The 14,252-nt window shown below is 39.8% G+C and overlaps 1 protein-coding gene and 1 pseudogene across 1 annotated transcript in view; both read right to left on the bottom strand.

Moving 5' to 3' along the window:
• Positions 1 to 14,252, bottom strand: part of LOC149018797 (glucosidase 2 subunit beta-like) — a 46,749-nt gene that overhangs the window by 26,899 nt on the left and 5,598 nt on the right. The window lies entirely within an intron of this gene.
• Positions 12,257 to 13,240, bottom strand: LOC149018798 (18S ribosomal RNA; annotated as a pseudogene; the record flags this gene model as incomplete).

Genomic DNA, 14,252 nt, shown 5'->3' with positions numbered 1-14,252 from the left:
GTCATCGTCATCGTCATCGTCATCATCGTCATCGCATCGCATCGGTCATCGCCATCGCATCGATCGCATCGCCGCATCGTCGCATCATCCTCGATGTCGGATCCTCGATGTCGGACCAGGCAATCAAATCCTCACTTTGGGTGGATGCACTCAGGTGTGGCATGAAGGGATGGGTGGGCATTGCACGTGCACTCCCTTCCTGGACCAAGAAGTCATCCACATCAGCCCCCATCTGTTCTACTAGGACAACCTCCTCATTCATCAACGGCTCTCCATTGTCCCTGACCCACTCAACTACTGGGTTATCCTCATCATCATCTCAAATATGTCAGCCAAATTGATCATGTTACTCTCTCTCTCCCTCCCCTGTCTAATATAATCCTCCCCCAATCTCATATTATAGTGTAAGTAGACAAGGATCTCTAGATGCTTCACACCCAATAAGTTGGGCCTCTTTTAAAGGGATAAGGCTAAAGGTGCTCCAGTTTCGCTCACAACCAGCAGTAGAACATATTTGGGAGAGCACTTTGCATGTAATTGTACTCAAGTGGGGTGAGCCACGGCCATATTGCAACCACCATTCAGCTACAACAAACATAGACTCCATGTCATTTCAACACTTAACTAACTGAAAGATAGAATATAAGGAATTAAATATATAATGAATTAACTTACCCTTAAGGGCAAATTCCTGTTCCGATATGGCCACGGAACGACCGAAACTCCCAGTGGCATCCCTAAATGCCTTAATCTAATATATAAAATAAAAAACAATAACTATGTTAATACCCAATAACTTGGTATAAAACTATAAATTGTGAATATCAAATCACAATCTCACCTCCATAAAGATGATTGCTTATTTAGATGGATCTAGTTCCACCCTCTCCACTATAATTTAAACGGCATCTATCAAATCTTACCTCATCCCAAGCATATTTTTGTAACGGTACTTCGGATTTTTTTTAGATGGTATGATGTGTAAAAGGCAAAGATATGAAGGAACACTCAGTAGTGTGATAATATAATGAAAATTAAATTGATTACTAGACTTAACAACTCACCAGCCTTATGTAGTGGATGTTGTAGCTGCTTCTCCCACCTATGTTGGATGATGTCGAAGATTTTCTTGTTGCCTTGTGAGTAGACCAGAGCAACGTGCTACTTCATCCTATCTACTGTAGCCCATATGTGTGGTAGAATATATCTTCTCTGTTGATCTACCATCCTCAACACGTGCATCATAGGCTCAAGCATCTTCACCACTATCCTCACATTATTCCATAAGGTCTCATTGAGTATGGTCAACTATGTTTTTCTTCCTCCTACGGATGAAGAACCCTCACAGTTAAACCACTGCTCTAATGCAAACATGATCTTAAGGCCAATCATCCCACTCTCAAAGCTCTACAACGCTATCCAATTTGTAGCAAATCTGATTATGCCTGGCCTCACTAAGTCACCCTGACACCTGTCCCTCATCATCTTTAGTGCATAGGTGTAGTTATAGATGAAGGTGCTAACTTGTCGAGTTTGTTCCACAGTCTTCTTCCCAATCTTAACCTTCCCCATGTCTTTTAGCATTACGTCAATGCAGTGAGCAGCACATAAAGTCCAAAAAGAGCCTATATCTTTCCAGATAAGAACGTCCAAATTAATAATGATTTATTGAACCATAAGGCATCAACACGAAGTCATAAGTGTATATTAAGTGTAATATGTATTTAGAAATTAAAATTAGTACTAAAAGTATAAGCATGTTTTGATACCTGGGGTTCTCCATCATCTTCAACCTAGCTTTCTTGTAGTTAAAGCCACTATTAGTCACAATTTAGATCACATTCTCCACTCCAACCTCCTTCACCACTTCAATAATTTGTGGATGTACTTTGCATCCTTCTTCTCACTGGATGCATCTATTGACTCAAAGAACACTGTCCTCCTATCACAAGTCAACATGAAATTGATGATGGACTGTCTAGTGGGACCAATCCAACCATCAGCCATCACAGGCGCTCTATAATGAGCCCACATGGGCTTTAATTCATTAATGTACTCATTCAAGTCCCCTTTATGCTTAGGCAAACACATATTATATATCTCATGTGGGGTGGGCCTTGTACACCACTCCCAGCCCTACCTATCTCCCCAATCATATCCATGTAGAAGGGCACTTATGTTGTATATGTTGGTATACTATAGTACATAGTCCATTTGGAGAAAGCCATCCCCACTTTCTCCTTCACACTCCCCTCACAAGTGCTTCAACTTTCTTTGCTTTTGCTCTGGCCTCCTAAATAGGGCCGGATCATTGTGAAGAATCTCAAGATCCGGATCAGTAGCATGTGCTGATGAAGCTCGACCCCATGTAGGGGCCCGTGGAAAAGGAATCTCCTCTGTCACACTCTGACTCCTCATAGGGACTTAGGAGCTACATGTGCCTCCCATACCTGCTGAGTCTCTAAAAGAACCACAACCTATAACCCTCTTCTGCCTCCTCATGTCATCAATCCTTGCCTACTCCCTACTCATCATCATTGCCCTCCCCACCCAATCTTTCCTTATTGACCGCCATATCCATACCAATCCCAATTGCATCCTATGTTGGAACAGTTTGGAGAACCTTGAGCACCTTTTCTTTTCCTGCCCCTTCTCCAGATCTATCTGGGGAAAAGCCATTTCTTCCATCTGGACCCGTTCGAGGCGATCCTATGGATTTTTTCGAGATTGGTCTTGGATTTTGAGATCCTTTCCAGGCTCTTCCATTTGCAATCGGATTGGTAAGCTAGTGTACTGTGCCTTGATCCATCACCTTTGGTGGGAGCATAATCTTAGGAGATGGACCTTCCAAATCCCAATCCATAGATGGGATTTGGAGTGCCATCCATTTTGATGTCTCTTTTAGGCTGACTGCTATTCCCCATCCCCCTGTTGATGACACCCCAAGGAACAGGCTCATTGTTGTTTCCTGGGGTCTTAGTTCTGCTTTTCGGTCCTCTCCTTAGAGGCCTTGTTGTTTTGCTCTCGTTTCTTTAATATATTTATTTATTCATCCAAAAAAAAAAAAGAAATCTGAGTCAGGCTCACATCTACACTTTCCTGGCTCCTCTGGATCAAAATCCTGCTCTCCTGTGGAAGGTCATCTAGGCATGCATCCTCCTAACTCCTCCCTCTATGTTCTCTTCTCTTTCCTCCAACCAAGTATAAGGCCATTGCCTTCTTGATCTCTAAGGGCACATTTTCACATCCTGTCACATCTACTTCCCCTAGCTAGACGCACCTTCAACCTAGTGGTCCCACCTCCTTATATCTATTTCTTGCAATAAATGCACTCACTCTTCTTCTTATTGGCAATCAGTGGCCTCCCATGTTGCCAGGCTATATCTGACATATTTTAAAGAGAGTGTCTAATACAAAAAATATACATTAAGTATCTTAAAAAGCATTATTAATCTCAAAAAATTACATATATGCTATTATAAATAATCTCCTATTTTTACATATGTAACAGAAATTAATTATCTTATAATATCCTATTTTTAAATATATAATAGAAATCAATTATCTTTTCTTAATACTTAAATAATTTTTGAAAATATTTGAATATGTTTAAACAATTAAAATTAATAATTAGTTAAAAAAAATCCAATATCAACCCCATCACAGCATAGATGAAGTAACGGTGTCTCACATTCATCAATTTAAAGCTCATATATGAGTCTATACATGTGTATTTTATGAATATACATATTTTAGAAAATAATTTTTAAATACAGAGAAATAAAAATAAAAATAGTAGCAATACCCAAAAATTAATTTTAACTTCACGTAATCATAGATCAACATACTTTAATTGAAAAGAAATTTAAGTTGATTTGAGGCATAAACTAAACCAAATTAAAAAATGGAGAACTTTGTTAACTCACCTTGTTTGATTCTGAAAAACCCAATAATAGAGGAGCAAGAGTGGAGTTGTTAAAATCAGCTCAAATGAGAGTAGAATCTAAAAAAATGAGAGAAAACACAATTTAGGGTCAAAATCTCAAGTGGAGGAACATTGGTGGAACAAGCGGAACCTGCAAAATTTCGCAAGTCCTGCTCGAAAGGGGTAGGTTTTATAACATAAAGTGTAATGTTTCGGGCAGTACAAAATTTCGTGTCATATTGACCGAAATTTCGTACCATTTTGGTTGAAACCTACGACTTCGACCAAATCTTGAAAGTTTCATTTCTATTTCTAAAGATGCAATGATTTTGATCAAAATTTCGACCATTTCGATCAAAATTTATTCCATGGGGGAGAGAGAGATATGCATGAAATCAGAGACAATACAAAACAAACTACAACAGAGAGACCACCACCTTGTCAACAACTTCATCTACCGGGTCCTAAAATGGTCCAAATCCAACAAGGAAAAGTACAATGATAACTTGGTGATGGGCAACAAGATGACAAACACAAAATAAAGATGGCACCGAATAATTATAATGGGAAATCAGACCCTATTCTACTTTATGACTGACTGTACATCTTTAACAACTATTTCAATTGGTTCTCCTCGAGAGAAAAGTGAAAATTGAAGCTGGTTCATCTAGTCAACTTCTACATCATCTTCAACAGCTCCTCAATCTAGTACTTTACAAATTGCAAAAACACCTCAGCAACCCATGCTCATTATTGCCCAGGGCATCACATGATGATATGACAAGTCTTAGACAAGAATTATGGCATCAAAATTATGGGACTCAAGCTTGAAGGAGCAAAGGAAACCAAATATTTCCTTGTCTAGCAGACAAAAGTCGAGAGGACTATTGACTATAAATACTTCCGAGAAGATAAGAAGTGTGACTTCATCCTTAACAAGTTTAGCAGTAAAACTTGATCTGGCGAGATGGCATGCTGCAATGGAGGTTCATCAGGTAACTCAGACCTATCACTAATTGGGATCATAGTTGTCACGGCGATGAGGCGATGCGAGGCGGTTTAGGCTAGTTGAGGCAATGAGTCGATGAGGCGCCCTCCGAGGCGCTTTTGAGGCGGTTGAGGTGTTTTAAGTGAAATTTTTAGTGTACATCTCATTCACACCAATTCATTATAAATCTATCATATCTTATATAATAAAAAAACTAATATTAGCCTACCTCAAGTCATCCAACATACTACAAACCACAAATAGTAGGGCCTAAATAAAAAGTCGCAGGAAGAAAGGAAGAGAAGAAGTCATTTGTCGCTGGCTGCTGCTTACCAAAGTGTCGTCACGGGAATGGAAGAGAAGAAGAGAGGAAGAGAGAAAGAGATTAGGGATTAGAGTGAGAGTGTGAGACTTGAGTCAAAAGCTTATTCTCTTTCGATTTTGTTTATTTTTTTTTTTCTTTTTTTAACATTTGATCACATATAGCATCATTATATATGCATATAGGTTCAAACAATAGATACTTTACAATTGGAATCTAATAAGTAATTCAATATAAGCCTTCGATTTGGCATCTTTCATGTGATTTAAAAAGAAAAAGAAAGCGAACGCCTTGGGGTATAAGGTGTCCGAGGCTCTTGAGGCAATGCCTCATACCACAAGGCGGTCGCCTTATTGTCTGAAAATGAGGTGACACCGATTTGAGGCGCTCCGAAGGTGCCCGGATGCCTTGGCGTGGCCTAGGCGACGCCTTAACAACTATGATTGGGATCTGATAAAGCAAATATTGAATAAGAATATTTTGAAAGATTTGAATGAGAAATTTAGAAAATGCTGTTCTAAATGGTGTAAGACTAGATACCTTATGACCCTCCCCCAACATCGCCACTGCAGGAGCCTCATGAACTAGGCAAGGTATGACCTTTTGCTCTTCCACAAGCTGGTCTACTTCCATCAAGACAGTAAAGATGTGGAAAGTACACCACATGACCACAAAGTTTCATAAGTCCTCCATACAACGCATACTTCAGACACCATGAATAGGTATCGAGGTCAATAGTGCGATGAGCACCAAGAACTGTTTAGAGTTGCTATGGGAATTTCCAATCAGTCAACATGACAGGCTAACACCACCTATATACACCTAGATCATGGAACAAAAATTAAGTCACTCAAAAGAGACATCAAGAGCTCTTCTGTTTGCAAATCTCCACCAGAATTGAAGAAAGGAGAGTTGAACCCACCAGCCCAGCACAACAGAAAGGTTAATTGCAAACTAGTGGTCATAGGCATGGTGGGAGATCTCGCGAGATATCTCGGTTTTTTCATAAACCGAGACGAGATCAAGGTTGAGATCTGCAAAATGGGATATCTTGCCCTAAATCTCGCCGGAACTCGCCATTTTTGCCCCATTTTTTGCGGATTTCAGCCAAGTTTTCACTTGCAACTACTCTTAGCACATCTACAACATCAAAGGAAACTCAATCAACCTCTACTTGTCTTATGAACTTATGTGTTAGTGACTTATATTGAACTTCTAATGGCATTTAAGTTATTTGATGTATTTGATACACTTGATTTTCATTTATATGCCTTAATGGTTTTATATTACATGTTATATAACCTTGCATTCTCTAATCCTACAGCATTTCGGTTTCATACTATTGGAAGACTTAGAAATCATACTTAGGACTGTTTTCTCACAAATCCAAGGCCATTAGTGTGTTCAAAAGGCCTTAAATAGGCTAAATACCAAGTTTTAGCCCAACTGGGACCCTAAAACCCACCAAGATGGGCTACCGAGTTGACGCCCAAAAAATGGCATATCTCGACCGAGATCTTGCCGAGATCTTGCCGAGATGGTCGAGATCTCGGTTTTCATGGTAGCGAGATCTCGCTCAAGAGTGAGATCTTCTACCATGGTCATAGGTTTGAGTCAAGAACCAGCCTCCCTGCAAATGAGGGAATAATGTTGATGTAACCAGGGTTGGAACCCCCAATAAGTGGGCCAAAAAACCAGACCCAAAGTAGCCATCTTAAAGCTGGCTGAATATGCCCATGGATGTTTTGGTCTTTTTTCCTGCCCTTTTAGGCTTAATATGAGTCTAGTTTGAATCCCCTCGATCCAAGGGTTATGGATCTAATTTTATTTTTTTATTTGAGTTATGAAGAGTCCAAATCCATTATAATTTAGTTAGTTGTGAATAAGATAATATTCCTTACCCAAGAGGACTCTTATCTTTTAGTACTTAGTTTGATTGAGAGTTGTCTTTATTAATAGAGTCCCATTTAAAGAGTTCAAGTTAAAGAGTAAGGTCAATAATTGGATCCTTATCAGGTCCAGTGTGTCTAGTAACTTGGCTATAAATAGACTCGTTTATTCTGAGTAAAGTAGGTTAAATTGTTGAGTAATCAAAGGTTTGGGCCGTGGGGAAGCGGCCTGGGCTGGAGAGTAATTCTCAAGAAATTCAGCAAACTCCAGCACCACTTCATCTTCTTCAAGCTTGCGACATTCCTAGAACTTTCAAAATTTCAAGAACCTTCAAGTGTGCTTCTTCCACATCAAGTAAATACAACCCCAACCCCTTCCCAACCCTTAGCCACCCTCCCAAACCCTAAAGCCATGAACCTAATGCCCTAATCACCCCTTCCTAATCAAGGTTGGCAAGGCGACCAAAGCGATTGGGGCCGCCTAGCCGATTAGTCGACAAAGCAGCCTAGGCGGCAATAAGGCGACCAAAGTGGTTGGGGCAAAATTTTTCAATACAACTACTTTTAAACTACATTTGAATACAACTACTTTCTATAATAAGTTAAAAAACACATTCAATAGTCACATTCATCTCAAAACGAAAGCATTCAAGAATCCTAATTATGAAGATTATCCAAAAAAAAAAGAACACAAACATAAGTTATCTTAACAATGACTATGTACTAACAGGAACGCGATAAATTAATTGATCTCATTATTCCGGTTTCCAAGTCATTGTCCATTAAATGATACATTGATTCTCGATGTTGAGTATGGCTCATGCTTCACATTCTGCTGCCGACGAGCATAGGGCCCGGGAGGCCGCCCCCAGTAGGGATGTGGGGCTGCACCTCGGAGCTTGAAGAGGACCTATGTCACTTTGGGCCTCGAAATTCCTTTGCAATTTGGACTCAACTCTAAAATGACTAAGCTATTAAATTTATATGTGGTTTTGTAGAATAAATTTTGATTTAAAAAAAAAATTATAAAAAAAATATTATGTACAAAATGTCTAAAAAGCAGGTACTTTAGTGTCTAGATGGCAATAAAGTGCACAAGGCGACAAAGCGGTAGCACTTAGGCAAAAAAGCGGCAAAAAAACAGCGCGTTAATTAAGCGGTTCAAACCAAAGCGGTTTTTACCACTTTGACAACATTGTTCCTAATTTTCCGGAGTTTTTCTGCAATTTTTGGACCTTTCCTTGACCTAAAATTCAAAGTCAGATCTACAGCAATCTAACCATTGGATCTGTCCCGAACTCCAGGAGATCTGACAATCTAACCATTGGATCTGTCCCGAACTCCAGGAACATTATCCCCCTAAGCTTATGACCTTCCCTACCAGTTTCAGCGTGATCGGACCTTCTAAATCCTAAAATCCTAGCACCTCTAAAATTCTGCGCTTCATCCTCTTCCATGATTTTTGCAACTTTTCCTAACCTCTGAAAACTTTAAACTCATACCATTCAGATCTTTCTCAAGCCTTAGAACCAAGTTCTGAAATTGCAGAACAGCAAGGATATCACTCCTGAACTGCAGAACAGCAAGGCCCTCTCCCTCCCTAACCCTAGCCGAACCTGCCCTAACCCTAATTTATGATGGTTCTTATTAAAGAGGGTCCAAGAAGATCTAACCCAGACTCTGTGTTACATCAAAGGTTGCCTACCTAATGACACTCCCCAGAAACTGCAGTGGCAGAAGCCTCATGCACTGGGTTCTTCCTTTCTAAAGTTGGGTAAAAGATGTCAGAAATCTCAAGGGGATTGGAAGACTAAAGAACAATGTGGGTTGCACATGTAGCGATAATGTCAGTTTGGCACCAAGCTTCCCAGCAAGACCAGTCTTTTGGCTATAGTTAAGATGATGTTGGCCAATATGAACAGGGACATTATTGATATTCCTGAGCCTATTACTTTTATTGCAGATCATGAGCCAAATAATGGTCACAAGGATGACGCTAAAACTAACTCAGCAAGTCTTACTACATTTGCCGATGGATTAGTAGAGAAGACTCCTCTCTCCCGGCAGAAGCATATATAATCACAAAGAGGATTCCATAACAGTTCATACAGGTGTTGACACATGAACAGAAGCCAACCTCATTTCCACAGATTCGATAAAAGCATTAACCTCCCACAGAAGTGAGCGTTCAAGATTATATGAGAAGTTTCATGCTTAATACTAGAAAGAAGGTCAGTGCAATCATACAAGTTTGTGCATAGTTTGGACTGCTTCATTGCCCAGTGCCCATAGCCTAGTCAGACCCTTTGTGCATGGTGACATTCTCTTAGGGAAACCTTGGAAACAAAATGCTGGTTTTCTGTTATGGTGCAAATGCCATCAAGGTGATACAAGGAGGGTGAATGCTTCTGGTATTACCACACTTCTAGAAAGGTGACAACAGTTCTTTCCTAATGTATGTGCCAGCCTAGCATTGCCACAAATAGGGTTGTCTTCCAATCACATACCCCAAGATACATGTCACCCCAGTATGAAGATAGTTACAAGACCTTAGTAGGTTTTCAGCATCTGTGACCTAATTCCACCAAGTAAAGTTCTTTAGGATGGAGAGCTAATGCAGCCAGACCCCATGATTAGGGATGCTTTGCATTTGCTTACCTTGCGTTATTCTTATGTCACACTTCAATTTTTTGGGAGGGTTAGATCAGGTTTGAAATTCTTATGCAAACTGTTTGAGTTGTTCCCTAGTTTCCAAGATTCTAATTAGTAGTTTCTAATTTGTAAGAAATTTTATTTTCAATTTAGATGCATGTAACTTTATCAAAAGGATAGACCTGAAATTGAATGAATTTGAAGTTTACCTACCACATTTTGGGAGTTGTGGCTCTTTGACTAAGTGAAGTGAGTCAAATGCCCCATATCTTCACCTGCACTTTTCCTATCCCCCTCAAAACTCAGGTTTCAATCACCCACTCTTCTTTTATTTCTTCGTCCACTACTCTTGCTGCTATCATGTTCTGCCCTACTTCCTTGCTGTGACATTAGTTCAGACTAGGAGAAAACTGTCTCAGATTCAGCTGAATCCTCGGAGGTCAGACTGATAACTGGGGCTGTCCCCCTCCTCCCCCGGATGCTTCAGACTCTTGATACTTGCTCCAAGAAACCCTTTGTGAAAAACATACCTGCAAGTCTGCAACCAAATGCTAGAGCTGAATATACCACCATGAATAATTTCTGAGTTCTTTTATTTTCTTATTAGTTTCTACATAGCTCAGTGCTGATTCGACTGGCTATTGGTAGGGCTTCACACAATTGTAGTAGTAGCAACCTAATTCTGAAATTCCACTTAGATGAAGACCATATCATTTCATTCTCTCAATTGACGTAGATGTGGGTTGCGGCTGGTTCACTTCATCCATAGTGAGGAACAAAACGTTTTCTTTTTTAATATTTACAATCAAGTCCCCTTGCCATTATTAAATAAATACCTACTTTTCATATCTTTTATCCACTTCATCCCTCCTTTTAAGTTAACTTCCAAAAACACCCTCCATCGAACACTTGCTTCCAGACTATAATTCTGTGGGGAAAGAAAATTGTAATTCCACCTTCAACATTGTCATCTGGAGAAACACAACCTAAAAAATTGAAGGTGCACAAATTTTAGAAAGAAAGCATCTATTAGCTAAAGAAGACATGGTCTTTCTTGAGAGTCTCAGATTGAAGATCATGTGTACCATGCTCACCATGACCTAATTGAAGCGCTTGACAGAAAATAGGTTTAGGAAGGCTTAGGAAAATGAAATGGGCTTGGACTTAAAGAAAATGGGTATTGGGTTAGTAGGCTAGATGGGCTGTAAGCAAAGGCGCGCACGCGCCCGGCGGCCCGGGGCGGGAGCCTCCGGCCAGGCAAAAGGCGACCGCCAGGGAGAGGGCACAGGCGCCCGGACACCACCAGGCGCCGCCCCTAAACACAGAAAGATGCCAAAGAAGGCAATATGAATACATTAGATCCGAGAAAGATCATTGTTGAACCATATGCATAAAAGACGCATAGTGACAAAAAAAAAAAAAACAAACAAAACGAAAGAGAAAAGCGACAGCACACCCACCCACCAACCAACCCCCCCAACCCGCGAGACACGGGGCCGCGACCCCGGCCGGCTGGACCACTAGTGGGTTGAGTATTGGGACGAGGTAGGCAAAAGATTTTTTCGAATGATAAATTTAAGGTGAGGAATGAGAGCCAAATTACTTAAACGTCAACCGCCAAAGCGCCGGGGGCGTCTCGACCTCGCCTCACTAGCCTAACCGGTCGCCTCGTCGCCGTGACAACTATGGCTGTAAGAAGGATGGCAATGAAATTAATGAAAATGCAAAATGGGTTCTAAGCAGGATAGCAATGAAATTAATGAAAATGGAAATTGGTTAAAATGCTAAATCAAATCATCTTTTTTTATTGAGACATCACTTGCATGTGCCCAACCAAAATGTTAGATGATCCTAACGGAGCTTCTTGTTGATTGGGACAACTCTAGGGGAAAAAAATTACGTCTTTTTTTTTTCAAGGTTTGAAAACAAGAAGAGTAATATTGAAGAATTTTCAAAATATGATTCATCTCTTGACCCTATTATTCTAACAATAAGGATATAATTGTCATATAATTCAAAACGTAAGGAGTGTGAACATAATAGAATAAGTTACAGGGAGTGTAAAAGTAATTGCCTAAAACGGTGTTTTAGTTGTTTCTGTTATTCATGGATAGAGATCTGTAAGGTAGTTGTCAAAGGAGAATTGAGTTTTTGGTAATACAGAATTTTGAGTTGAAAATCCAAAGGTGGGGAAGTGTTTCCAATGAAAAATCGGTTTAGTTTAGCTTCCTTTGTTTGGCAGACTAAAAATAAAATTAGCCAAATCTAGTTTGAGGGTCAATTCTAGAGTGGATTCCAATCCAAATCTATTTGATTTCAATTCGGTTTCAAAATACAATTTCAAATTGGTCATAGATATGATTTGTTTTGGATGGAATAAGATAAACTTCATTAAACAAAGAGAAAGAATACAATATTAGGGTGACTTAGACATAAGAGTTTTTCACTAATTGGGAGAGAGACTATTGTAAATACAGCCACTAAGATATCTACAATGATATACTAAAAGAACCACGGCCAAGTGGTTCGTCTTTCATAAATCCAAGAATTTCACCTTTAACTATGAAATACGAATGCCCCCAATTGTCCCTGTTAATCATTACTCCGATCCCGAAGGCCAACGCAATAGGACCAAAATCCTATGATGTTATCCCATGCTAATGTATACAAAGCATAGGCTTGCTTTGAGCACTCCAATTTCTTAAAAGTTCAAAGTAACAATGCCGGAGGCACGACCCGGCCAATTAAGGCCAGGAGCACATCGCCGACAGAAGGGACAAGACGATCGGTACACACCAAAAGGCGGACCGATCGGCCCATCTCAAAATCCAACTACGAGCTTTTTAATTGCAACAACTTAAATATACAATATTAGAGCTGGAATTACCACGGCTGCTAGCACCAGACTTGCCCTCTAATGGATCCTCGTCAAGGGATTTAGATTGTACTCATTCCAATTACCAGACTTGAAGAGTCCGGTATTGTTATTTATTGTCACTACCTACCCGTGTCAGGATTGGGTAATTTGCGCGCCTGCTGCCTTCCTTGGATGTGGTAGCCATTTCTCAGGCTCCCTCTCCAAAATCAAACCCTAATTCTCTATCACCTATAAACCACCATAGTAGGCTACTATCCTACCATCGAAAGTTGATAGGGCAGAAATTTGAATGATGCGTCGCCAGCACAAAGGCTGTGCTATCCGTTGAGTTATCATGAATCATTAGCGCAATGGGCAGAGCCCACATTGACCTTTTATCTAATAAATGCATCCCTTCTAGAAGTCAAGGTTTGGTGCACGTATTAGCTCTAGAATTACTATGGTTATCTGAGCAGCAGATACCATCAAACAGACTATAACTAATTTAATGAGTCATTCGCAGTTTCAAAATCTGAATTAGTTCATAGTTACACATGCATGGCTTAATCTTTGAGATAAGCATATGACTACTGGTGGGATCAACCAGGTAGTATTCCTTAACAACGCCAACTCCGCATGAAGAACACCCTAACGACGTTGGATGATGTTGGACAAGAGAGGCGTGGCAGCCTTCCATTCATGTCTTTTATCCACTTCATCCCTCCTTTTAAGTTAACTTTCAAAAACACCCTCCGTCGAACACTTGCTTCCAGACTATAATTTTGAGGCATCTTCCAGAAGGATCTTTAACTTTTCATAACAATAGAGTTTTTCCATTGTAACTCCTAAATTGAGTAAATTAAAAATCCTTGTGGACCCCCAAAGCAAGGTTTCGGAACCCAACTCTGTCAAGTAGGAAGATTCTGCCCCTAGATTGTAATTTATCTAGTTCATTTCTACAACTTTTCATTTCAGACTTATCAGTTTGATTGAATCCTTAGCAATTTCGTCTTTTCGGGTTGCTGAACAACTACATCAAATTCTTTTGTTAGCAAATGAAACTACTAAGTGTGACTATCATTACATCAATAATAGCTATACTGGGCCCATTGCCTACTATAGTTATGGTGCAACTTGACAACATTCTATATCTCAAGGAATATGAACTAAATTTACTGCTTGTATATTCATCATATATGCATTTCTTAGAGATATCCATATAATATGACCTTTTGAGAACCACAGTGTAATAGCTTCGACATGGATTAGGTAACAACCTTGGGGTGAAGTTTTGTACAACTGAAGTTAAAATTGAAGGCAGTTCTTGATCTATTACCTAACCAAGAAAGCATGCATGGCCACTAAGTCTAACCCCTCTTTTGATGGACATCGTAACTAGCACTACTGATAGTAGCTTTTCTTGTTTCGAATATCCCTCCATTCTAACTTGGCTCACTAATATGGCATTAGCATCATCTGAAGGTGGATAAAGGAAAACTTGGCTCAACGTAAAATTGAGTGATCTAAGTACTTGTGGTATTTAATCAAATAAAATTTATCTCTTTCACCAAAAAAAAAAAAAAAGAAGTCAAAATTGAAGGCAAGCATGCCCCATGTGG

The sequence above is a fragment of the Hakea prostrata genome, chromosome 4, assembly GCF_041222555.1.
Source record: "Hakea prostrata isolate BN-2017 chromosome 4, UWA_Hpros_2, whole genome shotgun sequence".
NCBI classification, from domain to species: Eukaryota; Viridiplantae; Streptophyta; class Magnoliopsida; order Proteales; family Proteaceae; genus Hakea; species Hakea prostrata.
The sequence above is the reverse complement of the archived record's forward strand: the minus strand, read 5'-3'. Positions and strand labels throughout refer to the sequence as shown.